General features: G+C 39.5%; 1 long non-coding RNA gene across 1 annotated transcript; it reads right to left on the reverse strand.

Moving 5' to 3' along the window:
- Positions 1-17,431: 17,431 nt before the first annotated feature.
- On the reverse strand, positions 17,432-23,292 carry LOC108505922. Its single transcript, XR_001877636.1, has 3 exons — positions 23,085-23,292; positions 17,656-17,750; positions 17,432-17,498 (listed from the first exon to the last, which is right to left on the reverse strand). It is a non-coding gene; the product is annotated as an uncharacterized LOC108505922 (long non-coding RNA).
- Positions 23,293-23,542: the final 250 nt, after the last annotated feature.

Below are 23,542 nucleotides of genomic sequence, written 5' to 3' on the forward strand. Positions count from 1 at the left end.
ATTCCTCATATATATATTTCATATTCTATGACAGAGCCAACCAGTATCAAACTGTACACACCCATCTGAGTAATGTGTTCTTTCAAAGAACTCAAGTGCCAGCTGAGTGTGAACCAGGAACTTCTCAGGATAAGTTTTCTCCTTTTCTTTCCGAAGATGTTAGGTCTGCACAGAAGCAATGGATTTATGTTGCCTGACTCCGAAACCTCAACAGTCAAGAGACACCACAGTGACAATCTCACACAGAGATGTGATTTGTCACTGATTTTACATCACCATTACCAAAGCCACAGATGATGGAATAATAAAATTATCCCCACATTTCTATATTTTGTCCCTCTGCCAAGTTGTAGGCAAGGTCTGGCTCTGTGTAGTTCAACTTGACTGCACGTACAGTCCTCATGGTGGCCAGGCGTGGCAAGGCATGTTTGCTTACATTCACTGGTCTGTGGATGAGCGTGGTTTTTTACCACCACATTAGCAAATGTAAATTAGTCACTTTCCAGAAGTCAGCTTTAACTCAAGGCAAAAAAGGAGAGCTCTGTCTGCTTGAAACACACTCTTATTAATCACTAATATCATGTATCTAAGCATGGAAAGTGTTTGTAAACTGAGTAAAATTCTTTAGTGTCCATCATGAAGACAGAAAATACTAAGTGACACTGTTGTTACTTCATATGTGCCTTTTGTGAGCTCAGTCATTGTTCTTTACGTGTTCTACCATGTACAAAATTCTTGTATGAAGCCCCTGGGAAACCAGAAAAAGAACAAAAAAAACCCCAAAAAGTAATGCTAAAAAAATATATTTAACTACTAAAGAAATTTACTGTCATCTTATGTTCTTGAATATTCAGGAACTATCTGCATTAAATACCATTTTGGGTGTATTTTCCTCCCTTATTTTGAATAATTTTTCCAGCATATATATAAAGCAAAGCAAATTCTCAAAGTATACCTTTTCTCCTAAACCAAAATCTCTCCTACATGAGACACTGTTGTCACCAAAGGGTCACCAAACAGAGGGTTTTGGTAGGAAAACTGAGAAATGTTCCAAAGCTGAGAAAATTCACTAATGTCAGTGTGGTCAGACTGAAGTTTTGATAACTTTTTATCTGCTGTCTGTTCAAGGCTGGATTGTTTAAGTTTTCCCTTAAGCATCCTTCCCTGGAAAGCACTTCTAAGACAAGTACAGGTGAATTGGATAGTCTTGTAGCCTCAAGGTTATATTCATTTAGTAGTTTCAGTGAGGGTTTTATCTATTGTATGTAACATTGAACAAGAAATATTCTGATTGGTATTTTCTCTAGTATTGCTACAAGAGTTGTGTGGCAATGAAGAACATTCACACTAGTACTTTTGGAAGACTCTGGTCTTACTCCTGTCTCTTATTCAAGACATGTTCTTGGTTTAGAAATGGGTTCGTCATAGACTAAGGAAGATGTGTAGCTGAAACACAAATCCAGTTCTTCCCTGTGCCCATGGCACAGCCATGTTTCAGCCAGCACAACTCAGTCTTTAAGGAGAAGTGTTTTCCAGTGGCAGGAGCAGATGGTGTGGGAGCTCTCAGTGCCACTTTGGGAGAGTTGCACTGGCTAATGCAGAAGGTGCTAAGAGCAGCTCTCTGTAGGAGAGAAACCAAAGTGCCAAAGTCTGGCTGAGGACTTGCTTACCCAGCCAGGTCAGCAGTGTGGGGAGATCTCCTGGCAACAGCACAGCACAGCAGCAACCAATATGCCCAACATCTGCTGTGTTTCTGTGAATTCATGACAAACCAAAGTACTGCAAAAATGAAAACCAAAAAGATGACACAGATGTCTGATGTGCTGGGTGATGCTTCTACCACAGTGGCTGACAGCTACCTCAGACAGTCTTAAAGTAAGACAATTAGGCAAAGAGGGAAGGTCATCTTTCCAGAGAAACTATATTTAGTAAAAAAGAAGAAAAAAGGTATGTTAAATTATTAGCTGCAGTCCACTGCAGGATGTTTTCTGAAGCTCCAGGCACTATATTGGTGATCCAAGTTTTGTCCTGGTCTCTACTCTTGTAGAGTAGAGAAATAAATCAGTGAATCAATGCATAAGTTACTTCAGTCTTTGTTGCACTTCAGCAGGTGTACATCAAATTCTTATGAATTTCATCCTGCGTACAGGGGCAATGAAGAAATATTAGGGATGACTCATCACTTCTTTAACAAGAAAGTCTATCAAAGGTGGCCAGTAGTCTGCAGAGTTCTGTGCTGAAAAGATTAAGTGGTGTCCACTTCACTGTTGCCTCTTTACAAGCAATAGAGGGAAATCTGGACATCAGTTTACTGATGGACAAAAGGTCAAACCAAAGATAGCCTTGTATGTCCTTGTGCCAGCTGCAAAACGTATGTTAGTGAAAATTCTGTCTCAGAGCCCAAGCTCAAGTGTGCAGCTGCTTTTTTGTGAGCAATGAAAATGCTACAGGAGCCCTGGTTTAATTGAGCTCTGTCTTCCACCTACCGCTCGAACACTGCATTACTGACAGCAATAACAAATTTTGAATGCTATTAGTGTTGAAGAGGGAGGAAGATCTAAATATTAAGTGGCTGCCTGAGACACTACTGTAGTTAAGAATTAATTTAGAAAGAACAGATGCCCTGAAAAGAAAAATGTATCTCTCTCAATTGAGGTGTTAAGAGGATTAAGGATTAAATAAGCACAAGATCAGAGGCTAGACTAGGGCCAAAATAAACAAATCTATTTAGTCAGGTATAATAAGAGGAGATCAGAAGAAATGAGAGGAATTAGAAGACAGTAATGATGAAGGTGACTCACAGAGAATATTCAAGATACAGAGGTCACAGACAAGAGTTTCTAAACCACAAACCAGAATTGTTAAATCAAAAACAGATGACATGCAAAAAACCAGGCCATGATAGCCAGATGGCGAAATTCTGTTAAGAACTGTCTGAGGATAAAAAAACCCCGTTAAATAATATTATTTCGACAGGTGACAGAGAACCATGACATGAAGAGCTGAGACAAAGTTTGCAGTCAAAAAGTCAAGAATAGAAAAGCTCTAGGTGCTAGTCAAGGTGCTAATGCATTTTTCCCGTTTTGAGTGTCAGTACTGGGGGGGACTGTGTGTATTCCAAGTGGAAACATGGAAGTCTTTGTATTAATACTCTTTCCATTACCAAGTGAAAATAATGGGAAGACTTGTATAACATCATACAACTTTCTTTTGTTCTCTGGAATCAAAATCAACTTTGGCAGCTTTTAGGGAAGGTTTTCAGAGAGGTCAGTGCTCCCCAAAATGTGAGGTTTTTCCCCCCTCAGAATGATGAGTAGCTTTACACAGTCTGTGTGAACTGGCCTCAGAGACACTTTCTAACATTTCACACAAATTTATGGTATTTGCCAATCTCTTCACAAACAGTGGGTTTTCCACTTTCAAAAAAGAGGACTATAAGATGAAAAGCTATATTTACTATCTTCCATCATCATAAAAATGGAATTACCCATCCTATGCAACACAAAGCAGCATGTGTCAAAAAGGAAGTTCTGCTCCTGTCACTCCTTACGTTGTTTACTACAGTCATTCACACTGTGCCAGACATCCATATTTCAGCAACCTTTGTTTTCCCATGCTTGTTGCTCCCTTCCTCATTAGGGCTGGAACAGTTACTAGTAGAGCCAGCATACCAGGCTCTCTTTAGGGACTTGGGCACTCTAAATTGTAAGTCCCAAAAAATTCCCCTGCAGTTAGTACATCAGTTTGATTGAGTTCCTACATATATTCTAACTGTAAATATTTCTAAACACCTAAATAGCCCTAAACCCCTAAATATCTGCTTTTGAACATGGCAAGACCTGATCTAATAGAAAAGGGAATTACACACAATGGAGAAAAGCAGCGCTGAGGAAACCCCTGGGAAAAGAGGTAAGGAGAAGTCCTTCTACCATTTGCCCAGAATTGAAGATTAAATTAGCTAAACTGTGTTTAAGTTCCTATAAAGTGTAGAGGATGCAGTCTGCATTGCCCATGTTGCAGATGAGCACTATGCTGGAGGTGGTGTGGGTTTTTGGCATTCCTTCCTTGCTTAAGATGTGAGGCAGTGACAGCTGGTCCATGATGATGGTCCTTCAGTCACAGCCAGCAAGTCCTGCTGCAATGGGAGGAATAGGCTGGGGGAGATCTCCAAGAGATGGGTGGTCCAGGCACCACAGAGCAGGAATCCCTGCAGACATCCTAAGATAAGTATCTGACTTATGAGTCAGAACCCAAAGATACCAGGATTAACAAACTTGAAAGCAAAAGACTTAGCCAGACAAAGCTTGTATATAATCCAATGTATACATAAATGCCTCTTACACTGCCCAGCCAGTGAGCCAAAGTGCTTGGAAGGGGCTTCTTTGTGGGAAGCCAATATTTCTGGTGGTTCTGAGAGATGAGTTAGAAGGCATGGTGTCTAGTTTCTTGCTTGTGAAACTTCACTAGCCCTTTTGAACACGTGTTTTTACCTCAAGTAAAACCAAATTTCAGTGAAACATAAAAAGCCTTGTTCCCTTCCACTGTACAGTCATGGCACAGGTGAGGGAGGCAGTGGAGCTGATGTGAAGTATCTGTGCAATCATGTGTAATTATAAAATACACATGCAGTCGGTGTGCAATCACAGGCCTAACGATGGTGTCCACTGATAGCAGTTAGTGCAGGACCATAACTTCACACAAGCAATATCCTGCATTTAGTAGCATCTTTTCAGGTAGAACTTTTTTCTTCTTCGTTTGTAACACTCAGATATACCCATGAGTTCAATTTCCCATGAGTTCAATTTCTTGTTAATAATGCAGCATGTTAGATGATTTGGATAATTCTGATAAACAGTTAAAAAAAACCTCCCACAGATCTCCTTTGTGAGATATGGATTATTTTCTTCTTCCTCAGATGGGGAAAGAAAAGCCCATCCCCTTATCAAAGTGAGAAATGAAATAGCAATGAAGGATATACTGGATAGTGGGCTTTTTTTTTTTCCTCAGACAATTATTTGTATTCAACTTCTTTCCTGAGTTAAAGGCTTATTTATTTTTTCAACTACCAGCAAGCACTACTTTGCTAATTACAGCCATTTCACGGTTACTTGTACCACTTCATCTCCCATGGAGACATGTCTGTGGGATCATGAAAATTTTCTAGTGATAAGTGAGAATTTGCTGTTCTATTCAGAACCTACACTGCTGCCTTTTGCTAAGGAATACCACCACAAGTACTGAACATATACCATTTTGTTATCTACAGCAAGAGTATGTCTGTAAGAAGATATTGCATATTATGATAATCCTGGGAATCAGGATTCTTCTGGTGCTACATTATATGCTAATTAATTATTTCTAACACTTGGCACAAAACAGCAAGAAAATCTGAAAATCAGCATATCTGATTTGTAGCCACCTGAAGGTGTAACTAATATTAGCACAATATTATGGTTCAAGCAAGGTGGGGAAAAAATAAATTCATAGCTGAACCACATTAGGGGAAAAAAATTCAAATTTAATATACCACCCACAAGGAAGCCAGAAGCCATGTTTGCTATTGTTAAAAAAACCCCCAAACAACACCCTCCAGCCTTTTTGGTGCTGTGGATCAGATCCAAGGGATAACATCATATTGTCACACTCTGAGTGAGTGAAATCATGTTAGCAAGCGCTTTTATCTGTGTTGGTGACACCTAACAGATATTTCCCAGGGCACTGACAGGTCACAGTCTCATTAGAGTAGCTGCTTTCCTGTAAAACTGTGATTCTTAACCATCTGTAGAGAAATTAGTTTTGCTAATCCCTCTGCTGGTGTTGGGTCACACGTGTCATCGTACCTGATCGGCCATTCAGAAGCTGGGTCCTGTGACGGCAGATGTAACTCATTAATTGTGGTGTAAGGAGCAAAGCATTGCAAACCACAGAGAGGGCACCAAGGGGTTGGAAGCAGGGCATTTTGTCATGAGAAGCCAAATGGGTAAAAATAACACTAGGAGGAGAAGAGCTTCCAAATAAAAGGGAAGAGAAAGGAAATTAAAAAAAGAGTCAGTGAAGAAAATGCTGATCCTGTGATAGAATCTGTTCTGTTGTTCTCTACTTTCTGTCCTTTGGAAGGGTAATTGCAGTATTGAGATGAGGTTGTGACTGCATGGTGCATCCTGACACTTAACTGTGGTCCCAGGACATTTCTAGAAAAGCTGCATAAACCCCCAAACAATCTTGCAGTAGTGCTTATTGGCAGAGAAGAGTATCAGTGATGGTATTTCTGTCAAGAGAAAGGTATAGAGCCTTAGCAATGCATTTGACAGCTGTGCTGAGGATGGCAACTGTCATCCTGCTGCAGACACAGACTGAGCAGGAATGGAGAGGAGAAGGGAAGCCTGAAAAGTTGCTGTCTGACAGGTAAATGCTGCTTGTAGGCATTTAGGTAAAAAGCTATATTCTAGCTTTCCTTCACTATACTTTGGTGTGCTCTCATTTCAGGGGTAAGAGCCCTTGTCTCTGCTAAGATGTAAACTCTTGGGCATAACTTTTAACATGGGTCACTTTTTGAACTTAATGGAGCTGCTTCCACGCTTCAGACCAAGCTGGCAGGATTGGAGGCCTGATGGTGTGACAAATAACAAAGGACCCCTGAAGGGCTGGGGAGGCCAGATTCCAGCTCTCATCAGATGGCACCTCATTGATGCACAGACACAGAGCAGGGTTTGCTCTAATTTTGTAATTTCTCCAGCACAGCTCATGTCTCCTGCTGTCCCCAAAAATAAAATTAAAAAAAAAACAACAAACGAGGAGAAAACAATAGCAAATCATGTCTCGTACTGTGTTCGGGAAGTGCCAAGCAGCTTGTGGAGGCTGCTGCAAAAAACTAACAAATGATAGCGATGTGAAGTTAATGAGGATCAGGACACTTGGCGGTGGAGGTTTCTGGGCTGCAGAAGGGAGGGGGGCTCTCAGGAGGTCCCGATAAGCATTAGCAGTTTTGGATGCTCAGCCAAAACTTTTGCGGTTTGCCTGTTAGTACTGAGTCTCTTTTTTGTTCAGCCGTTACTTTATACTGTGCGGTCTGGCTTGCAGTTGTACAACAGCATTTAAAATATACAACATGCTGTGAGACAGAATGCAGCTACCTTGTCAAAGATGCCAGCGTTAAATTACAAAGAGTCTAGTATACTCCATACATAGGATATAGCCATTTTGCCTGGAAAAGTACAGATAGCCAACCTCTGGTATTGTTCAGTTTGGGATGCAGCAGCTGCCTTGAGTACGGTAAGGGAGGCGGAGGAAAGGAAAGGAAAGGGAGGTGGATGGTCCCAGTTGGGTTCATGAGCAGTCTGGCCTCAGAGAAAGAAAGAGAGAAGTAGTTGGTGACTTTTCTTCGAATGAGTAAAATGGAAAGGGAAGTAGTTGTATAATATCTCCACGGTGCTCATCACGGGAAAGTGTGATGACAGGTTGTTTGCAGGGTGAATATAGCAGAGACAGTGATTATGGTTTCTGAAGTGAAACAGTAAAGAAACTACATTTACATGTGGGATTTGACTTTCTGTCATTTTTTAAAATTTGATGAAATTGATTTCTTCTTGAACATTATTGGCTTTAAGAGAAAAAATATAGAGTAGGGCATTTGAACAACAACATTGATGGGACAGATTATAATCTTTGGTGCTCTTCTTAGTAGTTCATTCTGTATTAGTGAAATAAGTTTCATATTCTTAAAGGAGATGGAACTAATGCTGCAGCTACCCCAGAAGCTGCATGAGAATTACAGAGGAGAGATTAAAACAATCTCATAAGAGGAAAAAAAAAGACACTAGATTAACTTTGAACCTGGGAGTTTCCCACACTGCAAATCAAGTGCATTGTCAGACAAAGCACAGGTGTACACCACATGTACAGGTTAAAATCTAGTCCCAAGTGCTGTAATGACAGTTCTGTGTTCATAATGTATATATCCCAAAGTGTACTTGTGTGTCTGTTATAAATTCAAGTAGGACAGATAAAGGGGAATTTGTCTCTAAGTTATAATATTGTAAATACAGGTTTGCTCTATTGGTATCAAAGAAACTATTAATATGTGAATTTGTCCTTCTTTTCCTTGTAATAATAGTTTTGTAGACACCAATATGTAAATACTGATGTATCTGTCCCACTTTAAGACATAGAGAAGGATTATCTTGAGGCTTTGCTGTGGTCTGGTAAGAGCAGAGGGAATTCTCTGCAGGAGCAGGTCTGATCTGTGCTGTGCTAAGGACATAAAAGGGCCAAAAACACCTTGGCGGTTTCACAGCTTCCTAATTGACACAATGCAGCATAAATAGAAGAGATGAGTTAAAATGTATCAGGAGTTTGAAGAACAAAAGCAACATAAAGACATTTATGTGACATTGCTAAAATAAAAATGCGTTTGCATCAGAAACTTGCAGAAAATAATTTTTTCCCACCTGATACCACAGTAGGCGTTTCAGCAAATTTTTGTGTGTAGCACAGAAGTTGAAAGTAGCGCATGCTTTTGGTAATTTTTAAAAATCAGTGAGTTTTTCGGTTGCAGTTTTGCAGAAAAAAACCCCAGTTTGGTCTCTGTGGCCCAGCTTTAGCAGGGCCCACATAAAGCTTGGCACATAATCAAACTTTAGGGGCTGAAGCCTTTGGGGATGTGGGGCGTAGGGGATTGAGCCCTTCAAAAAAAACCACTGGTGCCTGTGTTTGTGAGACCCACCACCTTGGATACTGAAAAGAAAGGGGAAAATTTAAAGAAGGAGAAGAGATGTTATCCAAGCTCTATAAATGAATCACTTGGTTGTTTTTATTCATAGCGTGCACCTAGAAGCTCTGAGTCAGCTTCAGGCCAGCACTAGGCACTATATTCCACACATAAGAAATAAGGTGATTGCTGTCATCAGGCTCATACTGGCCGAGAAAGGTTTGCCAAATTGTTCTGCCATAGGAATGCTCTTGTTGGCCAGACTGGAATTTCATAAAGAACCAAACGCAGGTTTTGCATCAGCTCCAGTTAGTTCAGGCAACAATAATACCAAAACAGGAAATAAAAAATGAAAAAAGAAAGATAGTGACTCTTATGCTTTAGGCATCTTTGGAATTAATTAAAATACATAAAAGTGTTAGCAATGAGCTGTGTCAACTTCGCTAAAAGCCTGATCAATATTTACATAATTCATGCATCCTGCTGAGTGAGAAGCTGGCAGTCAGAATAGCATCACTTCTGCATAATACTACTGCAACAGGAAAAGGAAAATATTTTCTACATCCTGAATCAGTTATTTAAGGCCTCTCTACCTCCTTGGGAGTATGACAGAATCGATCAGCCAAGCTGAACAGCACTGGCATTGCAAACATTTATTCATACCATCTGGTACAGAGTCAACTCCAAGTAACAAAGGATTTTATTTTCCCACAAAGGCTGAAGGTTACATAAATGTTACCCACATTCTTGTGGCATCCCAACATGTTATTCTCACGTGCTGTAGAGAGATTGACAATTCCCAGACCAGAACAAGACAGGCAGCCACGAAGATTCCTGCAGCACAATTGCTTACTAATACCACTAAATGTACATTTTAGACCCCTTGAAGAGTGTATTGCACAGATAATATACATGGTCTAACATGACAGAGAACATCTCCAGTGGTTAAATCCAAGGGTAGTAGGGTTGGATTTTTTTTTACTTATCTGGGATGACCACTAACTTGAACTCACTTATGGCTCTATTTCATTCAGCTGCTCATAAATTAGCCTGGCATCCTGAACTCATGAAATAAATACATATTTGATGCTTCACCAGTGTATAGGCAGTCACATTGCTGCTTTTTTTGCCAAATATTCAGATGCCCACATGAAACTTGTTATTCTTCGTCATAACTATAAATATCCTCTGAATGAATTTTAATACTTCAATGTTTTGTAAGGGGTTGTGAAAAAAGAAAGGTTTAAGAAGTACAGACAGTCCTTCAGAAAGTTTAATGATGTGGGGTAACTTGTAAGAAAAAAATGTATTTTTCATGCTTCCATTTCAGAATCTGGTGCACCTTATTCACAGCCTTACAATTAAGCATTTATATGAAACAGCTTCAGGCTTTTAGAGCGCAAAGATAAACTGAGATCTGAAAAGTAGCACGTTTGCTCACCTGCTCCTGGTCTCTCCTATGTATGAGGTGCTCTCATTCCCCAGCTCCTCCAGCAACTCCCACTCTATGCAAGGGACCACATCCTGCAGGCACAAAGCTGCCAAGGACATTTTATATTTAAGCATTCAGAAAAGTAGACCTGGTCAGAATTGCTTTTTTTCCTGAAGGACACATTAAAGGAAAATAAAAACAAAAACAGGAGAGGGAGGGAATTCACATACTCTTTGGAGGAAAAGAAAACACAGATAGAAAACTTTTAAAAACGGGAATTTGATGTGTTTGACATGAAAAATGGAAGATTTGTTTCTCCATTGGGCAATTCATACTTCTGTTTTCATGTTGTTCTATTCAACCTGTATTTTACATGTAAAACTTAGTGTATACTTGTTGCTTCCTGAGATATGTGAGACATTCTAAGTCTCTCTAAATGTAGTACTTCAAATAGAATGTTATATTGGCTGCTCTGCTTTGACTGGAGAAGGATTTTAGCTGTGAGGCCCATAGGAGCACTATGATATGGGGCACTGTATTCCCTCATTCTAAACATGAATCAGGAATGTAACATATACCACTGATGGGGTTTTTTCCACAAATTAAAAAAATATCCTCAATTCAATTCCTTATGAAGCTACTGATATCACCTGATGGTAGTAACAGAGAAAATGGGAAAATCAGGATGAGCTAGTAAAAACTTTCCAATAATCCTTTAAAGCTCTTCCTTTTAAAGCTGAGCCGTGGCCACATGAGAGCCTTCTATTCAAAACTGCTTTTAAGCCTCTATGGAAATTTCCATTCTGAAACATCAGGCCAAGCTCAATTCTTGCTGGATTCAGATGAAGCAAGATCTGTCTCTTTTGGAAAAACTATTGTCTAAATTATGTGGCAGTATTAAGTGTTATCTCTTAGAAAACAACTTAGGAAGTCCCAAAATCAGATACTATCAGAAGCTGCAAGGGCTTGTGGAGGAAGAAATCACTGTATACCTCCCCTGTTTGTTTATTTCTTTTCCTTAGCCAGGCAAAACATTATGTTAGATGTGTGTCTCACCCACAAGCAGAAGCATGTTCAAGAGTTTGGACTTCATAATTGACCACAGCTTTCTAGGTAAAGCCTGGATGGCACGGGACACTCTGTTCCTAGTAAGGGCAAAGGAGTCTTTAACTTTTCTATCGTAACAACTTTATCTCAATATAAAACCTCCGACTGTCTCCTGAACATTGTATTATTTAGTCAGTTAAATAACGCAGATGGCAAAAGAAGACCTAATTTGTCCTTGTCTGACTGATTCCCAGTCACCTCGGAAAAGAAGCTGTCAAACAGAAAGCCAAATCCTGTGACACCTACACAACAGAAGAAAGCAATGGGAATGTTCGCTGGGAGATCAAATAAGGACTCGAGTGTTTGATTTCTATTGCAAGAATAGTGCACAATTTCCAGATGTTTATGACTTTGAAGAAAAACTGGTTGAGAGATAAGGATCTCAAAAGAGCTCACATTGAGTGCTGAGTGCTGTGCATATGAGACGTGCGATACTTCAACTTCTGATCCATATAATGAAGGAGACATTCGTTTAAGGCACCAGACAAGACTGTCTGATGGCCATGTAATTCAGAAGTGTCTTAATGGCATAGTTTCAGACTTCTGCAAAGCTAAATAAGAAAAAAGGCCTATAAAGCCGCAGCCCTTTGCACAACTATTATGAGACAGCTTGGTCAAAACATTAACATTCTTGACCATATTCCCATCTTACCCTTCAGGACACTGCCAAGGTCCTACCAACACACATTTCATGAAAAAGTATATTTGGTTCATAATCATGTACTGAACAAGCTGAAAAAACACCATTCTGATAATTTAAACTATTTTCTTAAGATGCTGTAAATAGACAGCTTTAAGGTGTTCTGGTATAAGGGAAGACAGCATTGGAGAGTCATTATTACTTTCAATGTTTATATTTCCATAAAAAGAGAAAGATGAAGAGTTTGCAGGGTTGGGATAAGAATGGTAAAGAAAAGAAGTGTTTCAAAACCAAATCAACCTTTTTGTGTAAACAGAAGTAATTTTACCTGAACAGACAAAACCAGGAAATTAATAATTTATCCTTTAGACTATTATGACCATTTCTTTTAATTCTTATTTGCCATATAGACGAAAGGTAGGAATGTTGTATTTCCCAGGTACCTGAGCTCTAAACCAGAGGTGTCTCCCTTCCTAGGTGGAGGGTTCAGGGACAACACTGCAGAACTAAACTGGAGGACCTGATGTTTCAGAATATTTGACTTTTATGTCTGGAGTTTGATAACATCAGCTAATTATGAAGGAATCTTTTATCGTTTCTCAATCTGGTTGACCTCAAATCATGCAGTTGGGCAAGAAAAGAGCAGTTCTCATGGTCTGAAATTAGAAAGAAAATTAGTAATGAGACAGAGATTACTATCGGAGAGAAACATTTGCAGTTAGACTAAACTACTTCATAAACTCGTGTTTAAGTACCATGAAATGTAGTGTATTGATTATTAATCAGGCCCTTGAAATAGGCCCACAAAATAGGCTTTAAAGAATATATCCTTTCTTCTCCTAGCAATGTTAAGTCTATTATTAAAGTGAGAGCAACTGAAGTACATGGAGGCACATAACCTACCTGGTTCACTAGGATTGCAAGGGCCAGGGACTAAGATAGTACAAGACAGGCTGAAACTCGTTGAATTTTTAATGTGATTTTAACACTTTCATTGACCAGACTATACAGATAATATTTTAAAATATTTTGCTTCTTCTCTGCCTGTAAATCTACAGTTTAAAACAGACATGTCCTTATTCAAAGCTTCTGTAAGGAAGAGACTTGTGTTAAACATTTATGTCTCACTGTTAGCTTTAAAAATTACTCATCTTTAATAAAGTTACCACAAACTACTCGATTTATTTTTGCACAACAGGGGTCTATATTTTTTCCCTCTCCAGAAAATATACAAAAGCAGGTGGCTAAATTTCCTGAGAACAATCTATTTTAAATGTTTGCTTGTCTTAAGGTATACTTAGAAATTTTAAATGCTCGTAAGAAAAACTTTTTACTAAGTCAGGTTTCAGTAGTACCTTTTATTTTCACCTGTAGTGTTAAATATTCTCTAAATCTACATGTTATTTTATTTTATGTCTGTGCTAATTATGTATTTTTTTCAGATTAGGAAAAAAATTCCAAATAACAGTTGAGAAATAGAGCATGCGGTAATGTTTTTCAAGTAGTTTGTTCAATGGTTACAGTTCATAAGGAATGCCTAAATACATGGTTATGTGACTTAATTTAATTTCATAATTATTGTAAACAATGGATACTGTAAACAGAGCACAATATCTGAAAGGACTCCAGTGGACATTGTAGAAAAATGCTGTCCAGTCTATTTTAAAAGCATGAAAAAGGAAAGTGTAATACATTTCCAAGTGTTTTCTTGTTAGGTTGTTTTCTTGTTGGTTTGGTTTGGGTTTTTTTGGGTGAGTTTTTATGGTTTACATTTAAAGATTCAGGATTGTAAAATTTGGATTAGAGAAAGAGAGGTTTGGTTAATGAAACAATAAAATCTTTTGAATCCATATTCCTAGATGAAATCATAGTTTTACAAAGAACCCTTTTTCCTAGTGAAGTTCACAAATTAGATTTTGTTACTGGTTATGTTACCATTTTTGGCAAACTAGAGTTTTACGAGCTTTTTTGGCTGAGCAGCCCTGTAAATCTGAAATAGCTTTGCCCTCCATGCATACAACCATGAAATGACACAAAATATTGACAGAAGTGAGCCCCTTTTCCAGGAGAGCTCCCCAGCAGGTGGGTGGCACGGCGGCCTTGGCGGCAGATCCCAGGCAGCCTGGGATCAAACAGGATGCTGCATGGCTTCTGCACCCACCCACAGCTCCCAGCTCTGTGGGTTTTGTTGGGATTTGAAGGTTTTTAACACCCTGTGGTCACTCCCATCAGGCACAGTGGGCTCAGATCGCCCTGCCTGGGGGGACCATTAGGTTAACGGTTGGACTCCGGGGTCTTGGAGGTCTTTCCCAACCTAAATGATTCTATGACTCCAGGCTCTTGCTTCCTATCCAACTCTGAGAAGTACTTCCACTACCTGACAGAGCCATTTTTACCTCTTAGGCCTCTTTCTGATTTATGAATTTAGATGCACTTGTAGCTTTAGAATGGAGGGATGGATGTACGTGATCCAACTGGAGCGCCAGGGTTTGCCCTGTATTCCTGTCACTCTGTTAGAACCCTGCTCTCTGTGGTTTCATTCATTGGTGTGATTTCATTCACCACACCATGCTACTACCAGGGCATTTTCCTCCATCATATTGCTACTGCTGGGAAGTTTGTTGGTTTTTGGTTCCTTTTACTCTCATGAAGAAACAAATGATCGGGTTTAAATCAGGAAATTCCCACACAGATTTTCAGAACCGAAGAACCAGTGGATGGGTTGGGAGAAGGAGAAAGAGAAAGGCAGATGAAAATTTACTTCATCTTCTTCTTCTGGGAAGATGCCACAAATGCAGACATGCATTTCTACGTAGCAGATTTGAAAGTGTTGTGTAACTCATGTTCAAAATAGTAATTGAAATGTATAGTGTTTATTACGTTCCCATATGTTTGTAATCGAGGTATGACTCTTGTGGATGGGAAGCAAAAAGCTATAATTTGCTGCTTAGCATCAGAGCTGTTGCACATTCATTTAAATCGCTTTATTTATCTTCTTCCCCATAAAGAACCTTCCATACTGTAAATTTAGTGAATGGTTAATGGCCCAAAAGTATGGGGTTCATTACAAAATGAAGTATTTATTGCAGTGTTAATTAAATAAAAGCATTGTAATCTTTCCAAATTGAACAATTATGCTCATTTGAACATTTTAAACAGAAAATCTTTTATATACTAATTGAGTTGCGTAATGAAAAGCACGTGTAATGGAAATTTTAATCAAAACAAATACTGAAATAATTTGAACACTTTTTACAATATAAAAGGTCTACCTCAGTTTTTATTAGAAATATTATAACAGCCAGATTAGTTTCAGGACTCGTGACCTTTGAGTGCGGTATATTATTTCTGAGCTGATAGGCCACCCTCACATACCAGTTGGCTAACCCCTTAAACATCAAAGTTACTGCTTGGCTACCAGCCTCAAACCATGACAGACTGGCTGCAAGCCCAACACTTGACAGCCTGGCGCTAGGCCTGCAGCCTGAGCTGACAGCCCTTTCTGCAAGGGGCTGATGAATGATTTCTGGCAACTGGTGCCGCGCTCTGACTGACTGGGAGAAGAGCGTTCAATCAGAAAAATGTGCTCCGAAGCTCGGCAGGTCTGCAGGAGGTGGCACTGTGCCGAACGCCCGCATCAACGGCGTGTTCACACCCAATTTTTTATTTATTTATTAAATTTCGCCCGGCGAGCCCGGAATATTTGTAGCTGCAATTATATTTCAAATAGCTCAGCCACCTAACATCTAGGTCTTATTCCAAATTCAAGGCTATTGTTTTGCTTCTCTCTGTTTCCTGTTCCGAGCTCGTGCTGGCTTTGTTTTATCGTTTGCAGACAAAAGCTGAATAATGTGTACTCCTTTGTGAGCCCGAAGAAAATTCCTGAAAGATGAAATTGCATGCCACAGACTTGCAGCTGAATTTTTTCTATTCAGAGGAAGGCATGTAACCCAGTCTCTTTTACTGGGAGTTTTCTTGTTTATGGATTGACATTTCCTACATTCTATTCCCATTTAACAACTCTGTATTATTAAATTGAGGAAAAAGGGAAGGAAACGTTTAGATCCTTTTCTTTGCTTGATGCAATTGCAAGGGGAGCGGTCCATTAGTTGACATGAAGATTTTGCTAGGATTATTGAGAGATTTAAGGATAAATCTCCAGAAAAAATCCCATGTAATTAAAAGGTATCAGCATTAAGCTGACAGTATATTGATGAGAATGCTTTGGAAGCAAATTCCTACTCACTTTATCCTTAAAGTGAACAATTATTTATAGGAATATGTAATGGTAATCCCTTACAATGACTGAACATTTAGGTTTCTGTAATAAAGTGGACCTACTTGAATAGTAGTGAAAAAAAATGCAGTTTATTAGGCAAAGAAGCTATATTTTATGTCTAAACCTCAGCAAACACCATGGACATGAAATACATGTATAGTAAGGGATTTTAATGGAGATAAAAGAATATCTAAAATGTAAAATCTTCAAAAGTGGTGAAAGTACCTGTGATGGTTATGTTTTTTGTCTGGTGAACGTTGACAGAGGTACCAGTTTCTACAGGATAAAGGATGTTATTCCTTTACTCTTACTGGTAACAGGAAAGCCTATGTGCATTAGCAATTTTTCCTGTTACACAATACGTTTTTGTAGCTGTTTGAATGACAGGCTGGACATTAATGTGGATGGGCATTCATATGATACTGGTAAAGAGGGGTGATTGCCAAGATGTTATGACACTGATATTTCTAGATCGCTGCTAATGGGATATGACAAACCCCAGTGATGAGCCAGCTATAGCAGTCTTTTATATTTCAAAAGCCATTTTCCTCCCTTCTCCCAGAAAGTCTGAATGAATTAGGAGAGGAACCTCTCGCAGTGAAAACTTGTTCTTGTTTTTCTTACATTAGTTTGGAATGGATGTCCTGCTGTTCAGAGCAGAGAGTTAGTGCAAGCAGGAGGGAATCTAGCTCTAAACTTCCTGAAATTATCCCATCATGATCTAGCAAGATAGATTAAAAAAAAAAGAAGCTACAAATGAGGAACAAATATGCAGAACAATATATAAGCAGATCAGAAAACCTATTTTTATGCATGGGGTGATTAATGCAATGACCAAGGATAGTGTTGAAAATATGACCATGTTATTATTTATTATATATACCCTTTATCACCTAAGCCACGGCAGAAAAGATTCTTCTCTCCTCGTTTACAGAGAGAACATTTCCATCCCAAAGTGATTTGATTGTTTAAAAATCCAGGTCAGCAAAACTAAAATGACTTCACAGAATAGTTTAACTTAATATTCAGACTTTAATTCCTAACTAAGACATCTGAGTTTCTCTAAAGAGAATAGAAAGGAGAGGGGGGGTTTTGTTGCCTTTTTTTTTCTTTTTTTTTTTTTTTTAAAAGCTGGGAAACCATTTGCAGTCTTATTGTAACCATCTGTGGGAAACATCAAGACAAATGAACTCAAGTTAGAAGGAGCAGCAGACAAAACATCACTGTGTGCACCCACCAAAAAGCACGTTTGAGAGTTCAGCAGCTTGTGGTTCAATCCAGGGCACTGGGAACAGGGAGTATCTTGCAGCCTCTAGGCAGGGCTCTGGGCAGCCTTCAGGGAGGGGAAAGAGCAGAAAGCAGAGTAGTTTTTGCTGCTGAGGGTCTCCAAGGCATGAAGAGAAGAACATTGCTCCTGGAAGAACTCTCTTTCTTCTCTGAGTAAAAGCTATCACTCCACAGGCTCTGACCTCCTGCAGGACAGCACCCACCTGACATGGTGCAGATGTCCTGTCTTCTCCAAAGTCTTGGGGATGAAAATAGCAGGTAGTTGCACCGAGGCTGAAAATCTGATCAGATCAATACACTAAAAAAAATAAAAGAAAGAATAAATTTTGCCTGTAAGTGAAAATAATAGCTCTTATACTGCTAATAACTACTACAAGAAGGACTGGGAGCTGCATTTCCAAGGCCTGTCCATGAACTGTGGCAGCAGCTCCCACAGATGAGACCTGCACAGGGTTTGTTGCCTGCTCCCCTTGCCCCCACCCCACTGAGACAGGGTTCATGCTTGGGGACCCACCAGCTCCCTCCTCTGTCTGACCATCAGGGTTGGCAGCGGGTTTGAACTTGCTGGAGCATTTCCTCCTGTCCTTCCATGATTATTCACAAGCAGCGTTTCATTAAGAATGAAGAGGTAACCCTGATATTCCTATTCCCTGCTCTTTAGTGGCTCTGCAGGAAGGCAGTGGGATAAAGAGGGGAAGTAAGAAAGAACCTTATCTGCTAAACTGTTATTTAAATTTTTCCTAAACTTGATAAAGAGCTGAGATACTGTAGGGAGTTTCACAGTGTTAATAACTCGTGGCTGTAAGCAGAGCTATATTCAATTAGAGAACAGCAACAGAAATCTCTCCCCGAAAGCCAAAGTCCAGCAAGATACAGGAAGGAGGAACAAGGATTACAACATGTATCTCAAACATATTAGCAGGTGTTGAAGGAAGCTGAAATTTGCCTACTTCCAGGGGTTATTTCAGGATTATGAAAAAGTGACATAAAGAAGGGCTGTTCTCCTTGAAATTGCCTCAAATTAATAATTTTAATCTCATTCTTACACGATGTCTCATGTTACTTCAGATCAGGAGGTAAATCTCCCAATTAGTCCCACTAGTCAGTGTGTTTCCAGAGTACAAATTCCTGGGAGTTGTGCTCCACAATGCCTCCCAGGCTGCTGCCATCACTAAGAGCCCAGGCCACAGGGCTGTCCCAGAGTTTTTCTTCCCCCAGAAAAGCAGCCAAGGTTGATTTTGGCCCCACATGGTGGAATCCACTGTGCCTGCACTGTGACTTGCTGCCCTGGATAGAGCAGTGAACATGCCAGTGCAGAAGGGGCAGAAGCCACAGTCCTGCTGAGTTGGCCCTCGGCAGCTTCAGGCACAAAGGCTCAGATGTGCACACGCCTGCTCAGCTGTTGGGGAGGGAGCAGAGCCTCAGAGGCCATGCTCTCATCTTTTATCCCTTTTATAAGACAAAGGTGTTAGTTTTTGATATCATTTAGGGACCTGTCACAGAACTATTGTTTCAGTTTACCCACCCACCGTCCCCAACAAGAAAATCCCTCTGCAAGCATTTCTGTTTCAAATACAACATTAAAGCAAAGAATGGGAAGTATCAGCTCTCTACTGGTGTCACCACAATTTCTAGGTTTTACCATTTATTGGAGTTAAAATAATTAAGCTGAGTATTTCCAGTCTCAGTCAGGATTAGGATCTTCACTGAGCTATGTACAGATTGAAAGATCAGGTTGTATCTTAGACAGCCCTTTTTTACAGTACATGAAAGAAGTGAGTTAAAGAGGAAGGAGACTGACAGTGTTACCAGAAGTCAAGCATTGGGACCTGAATAGTGGTTTGGCTTATGGGTGGCAGAATAAATCTCCTGCTTTGTCAGAGCTTTCTAATGTGATTTTTATTCATCAGTCAGTTTGGTATGACTCATTAAAGACATTTAACGGTTCATTCTCCTTGATTTTAGTGAAAGACAGGTATTCCTGAAAGTCCCACAAGTCATATGTCTACATATTTAGGTAACCAGATCTGGCTAAAAAAAACATATTAACATTAAATGGATAAAATATTTTCACCACAGAAAAACTCGAGGTTAAAAAAGATTGGAAAATAGTAAGATTTTTTTTTTTTGTAATTGCAATAGTGCGAATTAGCTTTAAATACCTACAGCGGACCAAAGGGACAGGGTTCCTGGTACTGAACTGTTAATCACTAATTCAGTCAAAATGGGCCAAATTCTATGGCCATTACTCAGGGAAAACTCCTGTGAAAAATCAGCATAAGGTTTGCCAGGGTAAAGATTTGGATGTACAGTGGGTATTGCTTAGTCTTCTATCATTTGTTAGATCAGCAAACTTCTCTTAGCACGCAGTGTGCACACAGGATATAATTTAGACCACCTACAGAACAGCTTGTCTGATTCCTAACTGCAAGCCATTAAAAACTAGAATGTAAATATGATATTTGAGCCAGTAGTGTCATCAACATAGCACGAATCTCTGCTTCGAAATCAGAGGAGTCTCTTGCCTGACTGGATTTCACAACCACTGCTTGTTTATGAATTGTTTTCTCGAGACTCTAAAGTTAAAAAGACCCTGAGCTGGTAACACACTGCTGATTAAGGACTATAATTAGATTAGAATATGGCCTGGCTTTGGTTTAGTTGCAAAAGCCCAGACAGAGAAAAAGTTTTCTCACCCGGATGCTGCTATACACGAAGAGCAACTTCTCTGACTTCAACTCCTTGTTTCTGCAGAAGAGTGGGACACTGTGCCCCCCATGAAAGGTTATTTTTAATTAGTGCCAGAACAGGGCTTCGGGAACTAAATAAACTTTGAGACCCCATTCTCTCAAGAGCCATAGACTTGCATGCTAGGCCTTCAGAGCTAAATAATCCAAGTGATGGAAGTGTAACAAAAAACACTCCAGGAGCTGGAGGGAACCGAATGGCCAGAGATCTGAAGCAACCTGTGTGTGAGGACACCAGGGAAGGTGATAACGTGGGAGCCTGGATGGCAATTAATGCCCCACGTCATCTGCACCCACTGCCAGCACTGCCTGGGCTGTTCTCATCCTTCAGTGGATGTTGTGTACACTGTTCTTATGGCACTCTTGGTAATTTTAAGCACTCAAGAGCCATAGACATTTATAGTGCATGGAATTTCAGTGGTGTTTATATTTCCATGTGAAAACCATGGATATGATGACTTAGTCATTTATGTAACATTAGGGGATAGATGAAGATGGGAATCCTGGCCTCTTTCCATCCTAAAACATGTCTTATGTTTGTAACATTATACCACGTTTGCTCAGATGTATTTTTGCTGCACTGACGAATATGTGATTAATGGGGTTTTATCATAAAAATTCTGTACACAACTAAAAATTACATGCAATTATATGTGCAGAAACAAAGAAAAAAATATTTGGGTTGGAGTGCACACATTTGATTTGGCCACATTACTGGTTATATGCAACCCAACTGGGTAGATTTTCTTACAAAAACAAAGTAATTAAATAACACTAATCATACTTTTGCATGCAGACTGTGTGACATAATGTGGCTTATTAATGAGAACAACAAAGAACAGTAGAATTAAATGTATCCCTGGTGTAACTCAGTTGCTAAAAATCAACATTACCACTGGGACTAATTTGGTCTAAAATGGATTGTTTCCCAGAGGTTGCTGCTATGTGAAAACTTCTTATCTTGGAGAAAAAAGGAACAGTGACCTCACGTTACATTTGCTTTCTTTTCCAATTGCATATTTCTGGTGGTTTCAGTGTGATTGTAAAGGTGAAAATGGGGATATGATTTGATCCCACCAGGTAAATAAGTACCACAATTTAACATCCTGCTGGGAATAGGTTGAATCTGCCACTTTTCAAAGAGCTTTCAAGCAACATAGCTATACAATATTAGCCTAACCTAAATATTTCCTAAGGTTGTATTAAACTGGTGAACCTCAGATGGAAAATTCTATGTTATCTGAAGAAAAATTAATTTCTAGAAGCTTCAGTTGTACCTGGCAGGATGAAATTGCCAGACATAATTTTTAAAACAACCTTTCTTTCAGAGTTCAGAGGCAACAGACAGATACAGATGACCCGATTGTGGTCAGGTGTCAAACTCTGCAGGTACAGGGCAAATGGAAAAATGCCCCTGATGCCTTCAGGAGCATCACCTGAAACATACTGTTAAGCTAGTTGTGAAATACTCACTGAGCAAGTTGTTGTTAGTGATTATCAATTATAAACTTGGTAAATAAACCCCATTTTTCTTCTAAAAGTGTTGCTGTAATTAAAGTCTAATCCAACAGTCACTGTCGCTGTATAAATAATTTAATTTGGTTCTGAACAGAAAAGCAATTCCAGTGGTTCAGAATTTATGCAAGTGCTCCATGTTGATAAATTTTCATGTGTGTGTGATACAGGAAAAATAAATATAGGGAAGCAGTCTAATTCAGCTTTAAGTTTCTAAGAAGTAATTGGAGGCAACAGTGAATAAAAATAAATTTTAAATTATGAAGCATAGGTTGATGGTTTCTACTTAAAAATTTTAAAGCTAAATTTATGCATGGGAGGATTAATATAGAACGATAACACTGCACTGTCCTGAAGGCCAGAGGTTGAAAAAGAATAATACATCAATGTTATACTGAGATGTAATACTCTATACCCTATTTTTTTTTTGGTGCAGAATAATATGTTTTTCTTGGATAGAAGAATTCTATGTCAGCTCTTAGCCATTTACAGTTTCTTCTGGCATCCAGACTTGGGAAGCTAACATTTATCTGGTCGGGCTATTAGCACCTTACAGCCCAGTCTGAAACTTTCTCTAGTCCCTCTACTAAATAAACTTAACAAAGGGTCTAGGAATCATAGTTTTCTCTTTACAGATGCCCTTTAACCTCCATGACTGTTCCTAGCTATATATTTATTTACATAAAACACAGTACTTCTGTGAAACACTAGGCTGCCTACCTCTACAATCATTTCCTGCAGTGGGGAGGAAAAAAAAAAGCAAGCTTGTCAATATGCTTCAGTTTTCATTTGCCTCAATGTAATCATCCTCTGTGATTTAAAAGGTGGGAATGTGTTGATCTTGAGTGCATTGCTGCTTTAAAGGAACGATAATGTATACACAGCCAGCTCTGGGTGCACGGATTGGAATGAAGTTAATTTTAATCTAAAAGGAATTTAGCGAGCACTGAACAGCTTGATTTACAACATATCTTAGCTATGAATCCTGATAATAATTGGGATGGTGTTTTAGAGAGGCTAAAGTAGCAGCTGGCTTGGCTGACTATTGAGCTATGTTACAGTTTTCTTCAGTGTAAAATCTAGTTTGAAAGTGTCCTGTGTAGGGTTTGGACACAACAGGACTTTTAATGGATGCCCCCATCCCCATCTCCCATTAAAATTGAGATAAGAGGACATTTGTCAGACTCCAGCATCCCTTCCCAATGGGCCAGGCATTATGTGATCCTATTTAAGACTACCTAGAGATTAGAAAAGGGTTTGAAACACAAACGAGGTTTAAACCCAAATTTTCACGAACAGCTCGGTGTTCTTGTTGCTTTTCCTTCAGCTTACTTGGTTTGAGTCTCCTCTCTCCCATGACCAGTGCCCACCTGTTCTTGGCCTTCCTGCAGAAGCTCAGAGGCCACCACGTGTGAGGGGCTCCAGGGAATGTCAGTGACCACCCAGTTCTCCTCTGCAGGAGCCGTTGCTTTCTCCCATTTTGTGGTGGGAGGGGATGTCCTTGGGAGAGGCACAAAGATCCTGGCCAGGGAAGGACAGCAAGCTGCAGCTGCAGTGTCTCAGTGCCTGCTGGCACCGTGCTGGTGCACTGTGAGTCCTGGTCATAAACATCTGCTCCAACACTCCGTGTGACATCCAAGTGCTGTTCAGTGACGTGGTTAAGACACTATGTTTTGAATTCCAGAATGCCTCTCTCTTCACTTTAAGGAAATACAATCCCACAGATAATTATTTCACTGCTGAAGGATGGATTTTCGGGCACGGTACCTTCCCTTTTAAAAAAATCTATGTGTGTTTTATCTAAACCACCAGAAATCATAATAACTAC

Source organism: Lepidothrix coronata, unplaced genomic scaffold (genome assembly GCF_001604755.1).
Source record: "Lepidothrix coronata isolate B3197 unplaced genomic scaffold, Lepidothrix_coronata-1.0 Scaffold202, whole genome shotgun sequence".
Taxonomy (NCBI): domain Eukaryota; kingdom Metazoa; phylum Chordata; class Aves; order Passeriformes; family Pipridae; genus Lepidothrix; species Lepidothrix coronata.